The sequence below is a fragment of the Pipistrellus hanaki genome (assembly GCF_964339955.1).
Source record: "Pipistrellus hanaki genome assembly, chromosome: 1".
Taxonomy (NCBI): Eukaryota; Metazoa; Chordata; class Mammalia; order Chiroptera; family Vespertilionidae; genus Pipistrellus; species Pipistrellus hanaki.
This window is the reverse complement of record NC_140503.1, coordinates 16036475-16050458: the sequence shown is the minus strand read 5'-3', so window position 1 is coordinate 16050458 and position 13984 is coordinate 16036475. Positions and strand designations below refer to the sequence as shown.

Genomic DNA, 13984 nt, shown 5'->3' with positions numbered 1-13984 from the left:
GTTTCTAAGTCAGAAAGACAACACTAGCACTGGAAACCTTCCTCCTGAAATGGCTAGAAATGGAAAAATATACATCCTATATAATAAAGAGGTAATAAGCAAATTAACCCTCACACCCTCACAAGATGGCTACCTACAACCAGGCTGGCAGGGGGCGGTTAGTGAGGGATGACCAAAGGACTGAACAAGCAGGCTGCGTGGTACAACCAGGCTAGTGAGGGGGCCGTGAGGGGTGACCAGGCTGGCAGGAGTGGCAGTTGGGGGCAACCAGGCCAGCAGGAGAGGGCAGTTAGGAGTGACCAGGCCAACAAGGGGGTGCAGTTAAGAGTGATCAGGCCAGCACGCAGTGACAGTGAGGGGCGATCAGGCAGGCAGGCAGGTGAGCAATTAGAAGCTATCAGTCCAGGATTGTTAAAGGGATGTCTGACTGCAGTTTAGGCCCAATCCCCAGGATCCAGCCTTAACCGGCAGTTGGAAATTCCACAAGAGGTCCCAGATTGGAGAGGGTGCAATCTGGGCCTACGGATCCCCCCACCCCGTGCACAAATTTTGTGCACCAGATCTCTAGTTTATTCTATATAAACATATAGAGAGGATACTGTTTATCTGCCGATTTGATATGTATATTCCTTACATATCAAATCGCCAGATAAATGTTACCCAACAGAAATTGTAACACCTTTTTTTTTTTTTTTTTTAATGTTTTTCACTATTTCAGAGAGGAAGGGAGAGGGAGAGAGAGATAGAAACATCAATGATGAGAGAGAATCATTGATCGGCTGTCCCCTGCCAGGGATCTAGCCCACAGCCCAGACATGTACCCTGACTGGGAATCAAACCGTGAACTCCTGGTTCTTAGGTTGACACTCAACCAGTGAGCCACACCAGTTGGGCTGTAACACTTTCTGATGAATATGTTCAGCATTTTAAACCCCTCTGGGCTAGTGTCAGTCCTTTCCCTCACAGGCTCTCACTCCTGTCTAGTATATCTTTCCAAATTTCAGACCAAGTTTCCTGGAGATCTGAGATGGAAGGAACCATGGCAGTTCACTGCAGAATTGACCGAGAGAAGGTACCACTAAGGCCCAGACTGCATGAGGTGAGGAAAAATCATGCAAAATTACCCAGAGGAAAATGGGCAGATCTGATCCACGGCCTTGGCCTCAAGCCTCTAGGACGGTGGTGTTGGTTCCAAGCCTCCGCACCCACCTCTGGCGGCACACAGAATCCTAGGGGATTTTCCTGTCTCCAAGAGCACACCTTTAAGGTGCCATCTTCCTGTCAGATCTCAATCAAGACAAGGGTCTTTTCAAATCTCACTGACTTCATTTTATAGCTTGGAATATGTCTTATTTTATGCAAATCTAACGTGTAGAATTCCTAGTGTATTCTATCCACACCCCAATGGACCAATTTACACTCATCCCAACTTGAAACAAACATTGTAACCTGCTAGCTAGCACTCAAAATAATGTTGACCCTGAAACTATTTCATGCATTCAAATGGTGTCTGCAGGGCAGGCATATCGCTGATTAGCTGGACCCTAGTAGAGTTCAAACTTTGGCCACTTCCAGGATTGAGAAAAACATGGTAAGGAGAAAACAAACCCTCACTATGTTTTGTTTCTTGTGTCATAATATACACACCAACATATTTTGTCCTTAATGTCCATTCTTGGAATGCTCTCTCATTACAGAAGTGGTGAGTCACAGTTAAGAGAATTGTTGTGACTTGCTCCACCCACCCACTGGTGTAAGCCAAACCAAGGCCGATTTTGGTTTCTCATGGGGTGTGTGGGGGGGATGTGAGGGGAAGGATTATTACAATTTGCATGATCACATGATACACAGGTTTCATTACAAAGGTGACCTCAAGTGAAGTGAGAATTTTCTTGGTCTGACTTTCTTGGTCTGTAGTCCAGGATTGGACTACACTGACAGGCTTGAATGAGAGGTCGGAGCCAGGCGAAGAGGGTGTGTGTCTATGACAGAATGGGGAGTTGGGCAGAATGACAAAGGGAGGGGATAAAAGCTGCACTCTCCTCTCCTTGTACTCAAAGTCTATAAAGTCCTGCTGTTTCATCTGAGATGTTTCATCTCCTCGAGCTGAGAATTGCATTTGCAATTCAATGTGCACCTAGAGACTGTCACTCTTACAGGCCCCACTGCTCCAGCTGGAGTCAGCCCCCAGCAAATGTGCCCGTGGAGATTGCAGAGACCTTCCAGATTTTTCCCTTCCACAAGGCCCTCTGTTCAGGTCTCTCGCTCCACCATGTCTCAATTTACCCTTTTATTCCGTGGTCTTCAAAGTGTGGCCTTTGGACCAGCAGTATCAGCATCACCTGAGCATGCCCAGCAATGCTTGTTCCCAGGCCCCTCTCCAGATGTGGAACTCTGGGGTGAGGCCCAGGCATACGTGTTTTCTCAAGCCCTCCAGATGATTCTGATGCAGCTGAAGTTTGAGAACAGCTGCTTTAGATAACCTTATCAAATAACTAGAGGACCAGTGCACAAAATCCATGCACTGGTAGGGTCCCTAGTGGCTGCCTGCCACTGCCAGGGTCTCCCTCCCTTCCCCTGGCCAGCCTGGACCCCTGGTCGAACTCCCAGACAACTCCCGGTGCAGGGGATAATTCGCATACTATGCTTTTGTTATATAGGATTACTTTAAGATGAGAGAATGTGTGCATTTTAGGAGAGGACTTGTAAACAAGACAAACCACTCAAGTGCCAACCAAATCACTTTCTAGTAGTGGAACGTCAAGTCAAGTGGTAGATCAGACCGTGAGTGAGATCTGAGGCTGCTGTGTTAGGTCAGGCCCTCAGCATCTTCTGCTTACACTTGGCCTTAAAATCTGATGTCAGCCGAAACTGGTTTGGCTCAGTGGATAGAGCGTCGACCTGTGGACTGAAGGGTTCCGGGTTCGATTCTGGTCAAGGACAAGTACCTTGGTTGCAGGCACATCCCCAGTAGGAGGTATGCAGGAGTTAGCTGGTCGATGTTTCTCTCTCATCAATGTTTCTAGCTCTCTATCCCTCTCCCTTCCTCTCTGTAAAAAATTAATAAAAAATATATTTTTTTTAAATTTGATGTCAAACCCTAACTTAAAACCCCCCAGTGGCTGCTCCCTGCTCATAGGATACAGTCTGAACCCCTGACACTGACCCAGGCCTTCGGTCATCTGCCTCTGGGCCACTCCCCAGCTATGTTTCCTTCTGCACTTCCCTTCCTCCTTGGCCACACCTGTCTGCAGGGGGATTATATTTTTTCAGGCCACTGACTATAAGCTTGGCCATGTGCCTTATTTGGCCAATAGCATGAGAGCTAAAGTGATGTCTGGACAGACTCAAAGTGCCCTATTTGTTTGGTCATGTTTTCTTTCTTCCCTTTCCCATAAGTGAAATTCAGATTATCCTAGAAAGAAGCTATTTTGTTAGCCTCAGTGGGTCCAGAATGAAGAAAGATCAAAAGCAGAACCACAACTGACGTACACTGGACACCCAGTGTAAGTGAGAAATGAACCTTGGCTGTTGTAAGCCACTGAGATTTGGGGGCCGCTATTCGGCCTAAACTATTAGAGTACTTTTGATCTCCTATATCCTCTTGGTCTGGAACGTCTCCTCTCCTTGGCTCTACCCTTCTTTCCAATCCCACCCCCCTCCTGCCTGCACAAGAGATTGGCTCAGCATTCTATACTCAGTTCAGGTTTTAGCCCCTCAATCAAATATCTTTGTATTTCCCAGGTACAAAAGATCACTCCTACCTGTAGGACCTCCTCTGGATGCTACAGACCTGTAACTGTCCCTGGATCTACATTAGGGCCTTTCCATTCATTAGGACAACTCTTCAGAAGGAAGGAAGGAAAGAAGGAAGGAAGGAAGGAAGGAAGGAAGGAAGGAAGGAAGGAAGGAAGGAAGGAAGGAAGGAAGGAAGGAAGGGGAGGAAGGAAAGAAATGAAAAAAGAAAGAAAGAGAGAGAGAGAGAGAGAGAGAGAGAGAGAGAGAGAGAGAGAGAGAGAGAGAGAAAGAAGAAAAGAGAGAAAGAAAAGAGAGAAAGAAAAAGACAAAAGAAACTGAGTCCTCATTTCACAGAATGGGAGACTGGCTCAGAAAAGCAAACTTGCCCAGGTCCCTCACCCCCACCCCCATCAGCCACAGAGACAGAGCTCTCACCAGATGCAGATCTAGAACGACCTGAGCAATCTTCCCCTGCCCCCCACACTCCCACCTCCCCCAGGAAGCTTTCAGATCCTCCCACTCTAGTAGAGAGAGTAAAAGTCTCTGTGTCAACAACTGAAAGAGCTGATGAATTCCTTTGACACTTGCAAAATCTGCATCTGGAAGTGGGTTTCCTGCCCCCTGAGAAGATAATCACTTTCTCTGAGAAGATGCAGCTATTCTTAAGGCTCCTGGGAAAGGCCCAGGAAACCCTAGGAGAACTGGGGCATTTTTGTCTGTGCCTTTCCCTCAAGTTATGGGGGTACTGTGGTGTGACAAGGCAAGGAGAGTCCCACTTGCAATGGCCCCAGGAAGCTTTGTGAAGGAAGGTCCTTTGGGTTTGTGACAGGGTAGGAAGTTAAGCTGCAGAGGGCTCAGAATTCCAAAAGAGTTGGTTACATCTTGATATTTTAAAAAGAAAAATGAGTGGCATCAAATGTTTTTCTGACTCTTCAGATTAAATAAATAAGAAAAGGAAAGTGACACAGTGGCAAAGAACTGAACCAGACCACCCAGGTCAGGCATGTGAAAACCGCCTACAGTGGCAACTGCAATTCAGACTTCCAGGAGCTGCTGGAGTTTTGTTTTGTGGTTAGGCTTTGCGCTCTCGCGCTCTCTCTCTCTCTCTCTCTCTCTCTCTCTCTCTCTCTCTCTCTCTCTTTCTCTCTTACTTGTTTGTGTAAGGGAGGAGGACAAACTATAAGAACCTTCAAAATTTTTGCCAAAATCAACCACACTAATAAAAGACAAGCATTCAACAAAGAACCATAATATTCTCTTCACACAACGTTCATACCCATTTTTTTTCAAGGGTTCTCTAAGACCGGGAGTTGGATTCCATTTAACTCGCACCATTCCAATGGAGTCCTCATGGGATACATTGCCCTTCAGTGATGCCATCAGTAACATTAATACGTAGCATGTTTCCCCTTCAAGTGCAGAACGCTATTTGGAGCTCCAAATGGTTGCTAGGCCAGTGTAGACACCTCTGGTTTACGCTCTAAAAGACCATCCACTCCATATAGTAGCTAAGAGCCAGCAGTAACTGAGTACTTAAGCACAGTGCCCCAAGTATTTCAGGTACTGCCTCCTGTAATAACCCTCAGAACAGACGCTATCATGTGGGTGCAGTCATGACTGCCACCTCACAGTGTAGGAGAATGAGGCACAGAGGGCATTGACGGACATGAAGAGACAGGCAGGGCCCAGTAGCTGCCCAAAACCACAGGTAATGATTCACTTACAGCCCGCAGGCCCTTCTTAGTAAGGGCTGACACATACACACACACACACACACACACACACAGTACACTCAGTCACTCATAAACACACTCCCATCTTTAACTCTTCATCCCAGACGCGCACACACACACACAGTACAGTCAGTCATTAACACACTCCCATCTTCAACCCTTCATCCCAGCCAGACACACACACACACACACACACACACTCACGCACACGCTGTACACTCACTCATAAACACACTCCCATCTTCAACTCTGCATCTCAGCCAGACACACACACACACACACACACACACACACTGTACACTCACACACACTGTACACACACTGTACACAGACACACTGTACACACACTGTACACAGACACACTGTACACAAACACACACACACACACACGCACAAGCTGTACACTCACTCATCGTAAACACACTCTCATCGTCCACTCCTCGGCCAGCCAGCGGCGGGCGGCGGGGTAATGGCTTGGCAGCGCGCGGAGGAAACTCCATCCAAACGCGGGGTCCGCGGGTCCAGGCGGCCGCTGGGCGCTGTCCAGCGGGCAGCGCGCCTGAGAGTCCTGGCTGGGGTCCCGCCTCGGGACACCCCGAAGCTGGGGAGGCCCGCCAACGCCGGATCCCGGGAGGGGTGGGGGCACCGTCTCCGGAGACACCTGTTGCCGCCTCCCCGGGAGGGACCACGAAGCCGTCCCGGGACCCAGGCGGCGGGGGAGACGCTGTCTGGCAAACTGAGCGTGAATGCGGGGGTCGCAGGGCTCTTCCTCCCGCACCCCGCCCGCCTCCGCCCACCTCCCCTCCCCGCCGCCCCCTCCGGACGCCCGCGGCGCGTGGGGATGTCGCGCCCCCTGGGACCCGGGGGCACCTGCCGAGGCGGTCCCGGGTGCGAGGGGCCCGGGGAGCCGCGGCGCTAGGACCTCGCGGCCGACCCGCCCCCTGCCCACTCCACCTGCGAGGGCCCCCGCACCCGCACGCTCCCCTCCCTCCGCGGGGCGCGGCGCGGTTACCGGTGACGCCGCCGCCCGCAGGCTCCCGGGTGTCGGCGGAAGGTGGCCGCAGCGAACCGGCCGCGCTGGCCCGGGATCCCCTCCCGGCGCTCGGCTCCCACCGAGCTCGCTCGCTCGGATCGCAGCGCCGCCGCTGGCTCGCGGTCCTGGCGCCGTTCCCGCCGCTCCTCATTGGCCGCCGAGCGCTCCCGAGCCAAGCTCTGATTGGGCGTCCGGGAGCGGTGGGTGGTGCCCCGCAAAGCCCCCACCTCCTCCCCGCGCTCTGATTGGGCGTCCGGGAGCGGTGGGTGGTGCCCCGCGCCGCCCTCACCTCCTCCCCGCGCCCTGGCGCCGAACCTGGCATCCCGGCTGCCAGCGCCTCTCCATCCAGACGCCGAGCCCGCGATCGGGCCCCTTCGTGCCGCGTGGGGCTGCCCCTCCGGCACAGGAGGGGCGAGAAGCGTCCCTGCGAGTAGCCTGGGGAGGTCGGGGGTGGGGATCGCCAGGGAGTGTGCCCCAGAGCCCCCGCCAATGCTGGACCGCGGGGATCATTGCTCCTCCGGCTTCACTCCTACCTGGGGTTTTGACCACCTGCTCATTTTGATCCTGGGACTATATACTGGGTGCAGGAGTGGGGCTACCAGATTGTAAACAGTGGGTACCAGATTGGGTTTGGGGACTCAGGTCGGACTATGACACACTTTTTTTTTTTTTTTTAAGCAGAAGAAATTTATTTCAAATAGGTTCGGTGGTACATGTGCTACAGCAAAAGCGAATTGTAGCACTTTCCTTTCAAACCAGCAGTGATGTGTAATTTAGACATTATTTGGGAATGAGTAGTTTCTGAGAGAATCAATCCAGTAATTTTTGCATTTATCGTAGACCCTAATTTCAGTATTAGAGAGGTTGCATTTGCATCACCAAAAAAATGAGAATAATTGATACTACGGTGAAATTCACTCCCCGGCACTACTTTGAAAACATATCGCTAATTTGGTAATAGAAAATCTGATTTGATCCAAATTCTTCAGTCATCATCTACTGATTGTCACTCCTCTTCTTATTTACACACAATTTGTATGTGGTCCAACCTTGGCTTGCAAAGTGGCTTCTCCCAAGGTCCTCATCACGTTTGCAAATTTTTAGCAGTAAAAAAGAAAGATGATTCTCTTAATTTACAAGGAACTTATTATACCTTGCTGGGGAAAGGAGGCTGGATAATGATGATGATAGTAACAACAAACCTACTGTTTCTATGGTGCATGTTATTTGTGGGCACTTTTCAAAGTGTTTTACGTGTATTCGTTCAGAAATACGGGAAACAGCTGTCCTAAGGAGGTCCACATGTCCAGGAAAAAGTGTGGACAGGCAATGTCAGTTCTGAGGATGGAGAGATTTTTTCCATCTGGAAGACACACTGGGTCACTCCATACTGTGGAGAGGGATTATCGGGAATTAAAACTATTAACACCTTCCGTTTCTTTTCCCATAGTCTTTATTCCTCCTGGCATTTTCTCCCACCTGCCTTGAACCTTTCTAAAGAATAAAACCAACCATTATCAAACAGGGTGCCACCGGAACTCTGTTACCCGCCTCACTAAACACCTAGGTAGACAGTGAGTAGAAATAAATAGCACAGTTCATAGTTGACTTTGGTTGCACTAATATCTTGAAAGCAAGTATGTAACCACTTTCCTATAGGTCTTCCCCCTACCTCTTGAATTATGGTGGTGCCCTGGCCAGGTAGCTCAGTTGGTTAGAGCATTATCCCCATACGCCAAGGTTTCAAGTTCCACCTCCAGTCAGGGACATACAAGAATCAACCAATGATTGCATAAATGAGTGAAACAACAAATCTCTCTCTCTCTCTCTCTCTCTCTCTCTCTCTCTCTCTCTCTCTCTCTCTCTCTCTCTCCTCCCTCCCTCTCTCCCTCTCTTCATCTCTCTCTAAAATCAATCCAAAAAATGTAAAAAATATACACATCCTACATTCTGAGAGTATGGAAACTGTCATTGAAGGACACAGTTAAATCCCAAAGAGTAGTAGCTAAAAGTATGAAAGTGTAGAGGAACAGAAAAATCTATTAAAAAAAATATTTAACAGTTGCCTTCCATCCCCTCTGCCCCCCTCAAGCTCCCATCTTCAGCACCCCAGAGGGGGATTTACTCCTTAGATTTGCATTGTCCCATTAAAGAGTCTGTGGTGATGGAAATTGTCTTTAACTGAACTATTCAATATGGAAGCCCCAAGCCCATGTGGCTATTAGCCACTCCAATGTGGTTAGTGAAGAACTGAATTTTAAATTGTATTTACATTTAAATAGTCAAGTGTGGCTAGTGGCTACTTTACCTATAGTGTATCTTTTGCTGACTTAGAAGTTGTCTTCACTGGCAGCTTGAAAAAACACTGCAGGGCATGGGAACGGGACAGTCTATGTCTTTATGGCCAGCTCAAATCTAAATCCACTAGAAATTCTTCAATAAGATCTCACAGCTCCCACCCTTCTCCTTTCTATGAACTCTTAATGAACTTCTGTCAATAATGCAGTGTTTACTTTTGTCTTTATGGCAAGGTGCTCCCATTCCACAAATATTTATGGACCCAGCACTCTGTGGAATTCTGGAAAGAGAAAGGATTGCAGACAATGTTGGCCAACATCCAAAGGGTTGGTCTTTTTTATTTTTATTTTTTTTTTATGTTTCAGTATCCTATTATTTCAAAATATTTTTCACATGCAATGAACATTAATATCTCAAGGCAAAACTATTTTAAATATGATAATGTTACATGCAATAAGCACCAATTATTCAAGAAAAATGATCTTACATATAACAATAGTACATGCAATAAACATTAATATTTCAAGAATAAAAGGATTTTAAGTATAATAATACTAAGGGCCCAGTGCATGAATTTGTGCATCTTGAAAGGAACTGCAGGCTTCGAGGCTGCGGTAGACACAGGGGTGAGTCTCTGCCCATCCTCTGAGCCTCCATCGGGCCCCTCCCTCCTCGACCCCTGGCCCCCTGTCTTCTGGGAGCCCTGCTCCTGCTGCTGCTGCTCCCACATGCTGACAGCTTTCACTTACTGACAGTGTGGAGCAAATGGGGCTGTAGCCAGCAGCGGGTGTGAGCAGTGGCTGCTGCCCCAATCACCCCTCAGGAGCAGTGGGAGGTAGAGAAGCCCTCAGGAGCCATCAGGGCCAGCAGCTGCTACTCACACCTGCCGACAGCAGGACCAGTGCTGAGCACCAGCAGCAGGAGCAAGAGGAGCCAGCACCAAAGCAATTGTGAGTGTGGAGCACGAGAGCAAAGAATTTTCAGTAATCACCAGAGGCTCACCCCAATGACAGCGACTGGTGCCCTGCCTTGGTCTGGGGCACTCACTCACCTGCTCCACCATCCCACTACAGCCAATGCCCAGAATGATCTGCACTCTGCTGCCTGATGCCAATGCCTGCCATGTTCTGTGCATACCCCCTGTTGGTCAGCGCACACCATAGTGACTGCTTATTTGGTTGCTTGTTTTTTTGGTTGCTCTGTCGTCCGATCTATTTGCATATTAGGATTTTATATATATATTAGAGGCCCAGTACACAAAATTTGTGCATGGGTAGGGTCCCTAGTGGCAGCTTTCAGCCTTGGGGGGCCTCCCTGGGCCTCCCTTCCCCTGGCCACCTGCTACCGCCAGCTGGAGGAAGGGGCCGTGGGTGGTTGGTTGGCCAACCCCAACCATGGTTTAACACCTGGTTTAGCAGACAATTTGCATATTAGGCTTTTATGATATAGGATAGATTATCAAAACTGTACTAATATAGTATGATTTCACAAAAGTTGTAGGAAATATTAAAAATCTGCAAATAACAGGATTACTTCTTTTATATTCTAGTATATTTCCCTCCCCTCTGGCCCTATTTTTGCTCATCACTTTATGTTGTTCATTATATTTCACAAATGAGTGAGATCATATGATATTTATCTTTCTCCAACTGGGTTATTTTGCTTAGCATGGCACTTCTAAAGTCTATTTTATTGCTACTCCAGCTTGTTTTGTCTTTCATTTGCATGGAAAATTTTTTCCATCCCTTTACTTTCATCCTCTGTGTGTCTTTTGTTTTGAGGTGGGTCTCTTGTACACAGCATATAGTTGGGTCATGTTTTTGTATCCATTCAGCTACTCTACACCTTTTGATTGGAGCATTTAATGCATTTACATTTAGGGTTATTGTTGAGAGGTACTTATTTATAGCCATTTTAATTCTGTATGGCTAGGTTTCTCTCTCTGTTTCTTCTACTTAGCAATCTCTTACAGCAATCCCTTTAGCATTTCTTGTAATCCTGGCTTGGTGGTGATGAACTCCTTTAGCCCTTTTTTTTTTTTGTCTGGGCAGCTCTTTATTTGACCGTCTATTTTGAATGAAAGCCTTGCTGAATATAGTAATATCGGTCTCAGATCCTTGCTTTCCATTACCTTGAGTACTTAATGCCATTCCCTTCTGGCCTGTAGAGTTTCTGATGAGAAATCAGGTGTCAGCCTTATGGGGACTCCTTTGTAGGTAACAGTTTTCTTTTCTCTTGCTGCCTTTAAGATTCTCTCTTTGTCTTTAATTTTTGGTGTTTTAATTATCGATATGATGTGTCTGGGCATGGGCCTGTTTGAGTTCTTCTTGTTTGGGGTTCTCTGTGCCTCCTGAACATCTGTGACTTTTTCCTTTACCAGGTTAGGGAAGTTTTTTGCCATTATTTCCTCAAACACCTTTCTGCCATTATTTCTTCAAACACCTCTATTTTTTCTTCCCTTTCTGCACCTACTACTTGAATAGTGTTATGTTTCACATTGTCCCACAGCTCCCTTAAACTGTCCTCCTGGTTTTTAATTGTTTTTTTTCTTTTTGGTTCTCTGATTGAGTAATATTTTCAACTCTGTCTTCTAATTCACTGATTTGCCTCAGCTTTCCCTAATCTGCTGTGTATTCCTTTCAATGTGTTCTTTATTTGTGTTATGTCATTCTTTATCTCAGACTGTTCTTTTTTCATAGTTACTATATCTTTTTTCATACTGTTGAGCATTTTTAACACAATTACTCTGAACTGTGTTTCCAATAAATTTTTTATCTCTGCTTCATTTATCTCTTCTCCTGGAGAATTCACTAGTTCTTTCATAAGGAGATTGTTTCTTTGTTTCCTCATTTTGGTTATCTATTTGGGTTTGTGACTGTGTATTAGGTAAATCCTCTATACCTCTCAATTACTAGTGCAGGAGAGTGTTAAAAGCTGTTTCTGATTAATTGTTTCAGGCTAAGACTTAAAGCAGGGGTCTTCAAACTACGGCCCGCGGGCCACATGCAGCCCCCAGGGGAGTCTGATCCTGCCCGCCAGGTTTTTTGGGCAGTGAGCGCAGCCAAGGTGTTACAGTAGGGATTAGTAGTTCTTATAGTCCGGCCCTCCAGCTCTCTGAGGGACCGTGATCTGGCCCCCACTTTAAAAAGTTTGAGGACCCCTGAAAGCCTCTGGAGACCACCTCCGTCTACAGACTAATAGGATTCCAACTCAAATGGCCTCTAGGCAATCATTCTTAGGTGATTGGGGAGGTTTTTTTCAACCGGGAGGGGCAGTTGCTTCTACCTGGAGGCTAATTGTTACTTTAAAAATATATATCTATCCCTCTCTCTTCCTCTCTGTAAAAAATCAAATATATATTTGATTTTTTACAGAGAGGAAGAGAGAGGGATAGAGAATTAGAAACATTGATGAGAGAGAATCATCGATCAGCTGCCTCTTGCACACCCCCTACTGGGGATGTGCCCTCAACCAAGGTACATGCCCTTGACCAGAATTGAACCCAGAACCCTTCAGTCCACAGGCTGACGCTCTATCCACTGAGCCAAACCGGTTTTGGCTAATTGTTACTTTTAATCTCTTAAGTGGCCTCCAGACTAGGTGTTTTCCAATAGGGTGTGTCCTCTGTCTTCTCCCCAGGCAGGGAAAGACGGCCTCCACTGTGTGAGGAAGTGACTCAGTCCAGGAAACTTGGGGTGTCTGCCCTCTGAGCTCTATCCCCCAAGTACCCAGTCCTAGATTCTGCCCTCACAACTCCAGTCCACTTTACCCTCCTTCTGCCAGAGCACAAGGGGACGGGGTGTGTGTGTGTGTGTGTGTGTGTTTGTGGCTGCACAGGGAATTTTTATGTATTGGCCCTTTAAGAGGGTGCCCAAGCTTTCAGCTGCCACTCCCTGGCAGACAGCACCCCACTGCTTTTCACAGCTAGATGTTATGTGGGTACCCTCCTCAGTTTGGTACTCTCTGCTGGGGAGCCCAGCATCGAGATTAGATCCCAGAATACTCAATGGCAACCCCCCACCCCCTCCCCCACCCAAGCTGAGATATCTCTCCAGATGTCAGTTGCTGTCTGTGGGTGCCCGGCCAGCCCGGTTCACACCTCTGCCCCTCCTACCAGTCTCTATCTTCAGTCTCCATCTTCGGTCCTTGGGGTCCTTGGTTATCAGGGTTCTCTCTTATGAATTTTCCATTGATTATTCAGGACGCCTTTCCATATTTCAGTTGCAATTCCAGCTTGCTCCTGAAAGCATGTCCATGCAGCATCCCCCTACTCTGCCGCCATTTTTAATCTCCCGAAGATGGTCCAGGCTGAAAGGAAGGAACAAGAGATATTCCCTGCCAGGACCTGGATCCTTCTCGCCTCCCCTCCAACATCCCCTCTCACACATCACATGCGCTTCCAAGTGGGAGATCTTGCTGATCAGATGCTGAACTGATGCTGAAGAATCTTTATTTAGATTTCCTGTTTCCAACTCAATCCTCTTAATGTCATCAATTTCTTCAGTCCACCCCCCACCCCCGTTTATGTTGATCTTTCCCTCCCATGACCTTTCATTGAACTCGAAATTGGTAGAAGGTAATGGCATTCTAAATGTTCTCTGTAATGTGGTGCGCCCCTACCCACCCCCCCCTCCACTCCCCCTCCACCCCCGCCTGCCCTACCAGGAGCAAGACTCATTTGTTGTCAAAAGCACATTTTGTGGGTAAAAAGAAAGACACAGGCCAAAACCGGTTTGGATCAGTGGATAGAGCATTGGCCTTGGGGCTGAAAGGTCCCAGGTTTGATTCCTGTCAAGGGCATGTACCTTGGTTGAGGGCACATCCCCAATAGGGGGTGTGCAGGAGGCAGCTGATTGATGTTTCTCTCTCATATATGTTTCTAACTCTCTATCCCTCTTCCTTCCTCCCTGTGAAAAATCAATAAAATATATATTTTTTTTAAAAAAAGAAAAGGAAAAGAAAGAAAGACACGGTCACTGAGCAGCTCAGAGCCTTGTGAGGAGGCTCAGGAATTGTTCTACCGAGTGTGGCTTAGATGTGCAGAAGGTTCCCGGGAAGCACAGAGCCAGGAGCAGCTGAGCATACCTGGGCAGAAGTCCTTTACTCTGTGCAGTTACCCCAGCACCCCTATTCCCTTCTCCTCCCCCGCCCCCCCAAGCTTTCCAGCCCTTCGCTCCACAAC

At 47.7% G+C, this 13984-nt stretch overlaps 1 protein-coding gene across 2 annotated transcripts in view; it reads right to left on the bottom strand.

Annotated features, from left to right (window-relative positions):
* The window catches only part of STON2 (stonin 2), a 129606-nt gene extending 122966 nt beyond the window's left edge, over positions 1-6640 (bottom strand). Inside the window, exon 1 of one of the 2 annotated variants that reach the window (XM_084891462.1) lies at positions 6484-6640. The gene's annotated coding sequence lies outside the window, so the exon portion shown is untranslated. The remainder of the gene's footprint in view (positions 1-6483) is intronic. The other variant, XM_084891460.1, reaches the window with a different exon arrangement.
* Positions 6641-13984: the final 7344 nt, after the last annotated feature.